This window comes from Capricornis sumatraensis, chromosome 2, assembly GCF_032405125.1.
Source record: "Capricornis sumatraensis isolate serow.1 chromosome 2, serow.2, whole genome shotgun sequence".
Taxonomy (NCBI): Eukaryota; Metazoa; Chordata; class Mammalia; order Artiodactyla; family Bovidae; genus Capricornis; species Capricornis sumatraensis.
Window position 1 is genome coordinate 76,199,512 of NC_091070.1, and position 2,379 is coordinate 76,201,890.

Consider the following 2,379-nt stretch of genomic DNA (forward strand, 5'->3'; position numbering starts at 1 on the left):
GACCTGAATTCAATTCCGTATTAATCTCACTGATACAATTCTTAGAGCCTCTCCCCACTCTTCTACCCATCCTGCTCCTCCTCAATCTTCCTGAGCATAATATCATTGTCCCTTGATATCTATGGAGTATTGGTCCAGGCCCCCCATGCCCAGGGTACCAAAATCCAGGCATCAAGTTCCTTATATAAAATGGCATAGCATTTGCATTTAATCTATATATTTTAATCATCTCTACATTACTTATTATACCTAATACAATTTAAATTTTATGTAAATAGCTGTAAATACAATATAAATGCTATGGAATTAGCTGGCAGCACAAAGCAAATTCAAGTGTTACTTTTTAGAACTTTCAGGATTTTTTTTCTATATATATTTTAAATTTATGGTTGTGGTTTGTTGAATCCCTGCGTGCAGAACAGGTGGATACAGAGGGCCAACTATACACTGAAGCAGCGTGAATCCTGGTCTTCTCATCCTATTTAGGCCTTTTGAGCCAGAGATAGGGTATCACAAAAGAGAAGGCACCTATCCCTTACGCTGTGTTTGATGTAGCACTTGACATTCTCACAAATGCTCTCAATGCATGTATCTCATAAGACTCTCACAAGTCTGAGGGACGGATGATTAGTCCCATTTTGGGGCATCATGCTCAGAGTTGAGAACTAGGATAGACATTCCACAGGGCCAGGTATAGTCCTCATGGTAAATGAGGGCAGAGAGCTAATTTAAGGGGGAGACTTTTTCAAGCAACTCTCTGCCCTAATTTTGAACAGAGTAGCTCTTGTGAGGGCAATTTCAATCTTGGTACCTGATTCATTAGAACAATATTTCAAAATTGGAGCTCATTGTGATGACGTTCTTAACAACAGATCAAGATCGTTTATAATGACAATAATTAGGGAAATGTCTTCTGAGAAGGGGTGTGTGTAGTCAGAAGTGATAGCCTGTTTCACAAGCTTTGGGGAAGTGTCATAAGGAAGACAAGATCCTGGAAGCAACATCTTTCAGAGTCAGTGTAGCTGCAGCCTAGGATTTCAGGGAACCAAAGCCTCCTGCTGAGAAAATATCTGCCAAGTCTCTATTCATCTTCTGCATACCCTTTAAAGGTGACAACCTTTTGCAATTCACAAACATAAAGCTTAAAATCCCATTTTCTTAAGGATATACACTCCTCTATGAATTGATCTGGATGCAAAACATTTAGGTAAAGGGAAATAAGTTCCTTAGTTCAGGTAGAAGAGAGGGCAGACCAGAGGTATTTGGAACTGTCAAAATAAACTTCATTAATTTTTTACAACTTTGTTCTTGTCTCAGACAGGCTGTAGCATATTGTCATTTCTTGTAAACTTTATTATCTAATGAGACTTATCTTCCAGCCTGGAAACCAAATGGTAAAATTGGGTCCAGGTGCAGTCCATGGGGTCGCTGAGGGTTGGACACGACTAAGCGACTTCACTTTCACTTTTCACTTCCATGCATTGGAGAAGGAAATGGCAACCCACTCCAGTGTTCTTGCCTGGAGAATCCCAGGGACAGCGGAGCCTGGTGGGCTGCCGTCTATGGGGTCGCACAGAGTCGGACACGACTGAAGTGACTTAGCAGCAGCCTACACTGACAGAGAAAGGAATTTTAAGGTGGAGCGCAGCTCTTGGGGCAGTGGTGAGATAATGCTTTCCTCTCTCTTCCCTGTGGATCCACAGGTGGTCCTGGTGACTGAAATGGCACCCACTCTAAAGGTCCTAGGCTCTCTGTTGGCTCTGCTGTTTCCTCTATGTGGGCTCCTTGTACACAGCCAGAACCTTTCCTGGAGGGAATTTATGAAACAGCACCACCTGAGCACAAATTGGGAATTCAGCAAGTACAAATGCAATGATCTGATGAGGGAAAGAGGCATTCCAAAAGACAAGAACTATCACATCTTCATCTACACCTTATGGCACAAAATTGAGCGTATATGCCTGAGGAACTGGAGAGACAGCTACAGAAATGTATATATATGGGCCCCATATCCCTTCGAGGTACTCAAGTGCATCCGGAAGAACAGCAAAGGCAATTACAAAGATTACAAGAGCTACAGCTACATTGAATTCCATTGCAGCATGAATGGGTTTGTTGATGGCATAGAGGACATGCGATTATTAAAGGATATCAGCAACTAGAAAGTCCACCCACACCCACAGCTTTCAGTGTTCAGTGCTTGCAAGTGGTAGCCCCGCCTACATCAAGAGCCCTTACGTTTATGGGCCAACATTTTTCAACTACTTAGCATTTTTCACGTGGTTTCTTGCTCTCATAACTGCCTGTGTTGTTTCTCTGTCTGGAATACCCTTCCGCTCTCATCTATCTAATTTTCTTCTTCTCCTTTTTTTTTTTTTT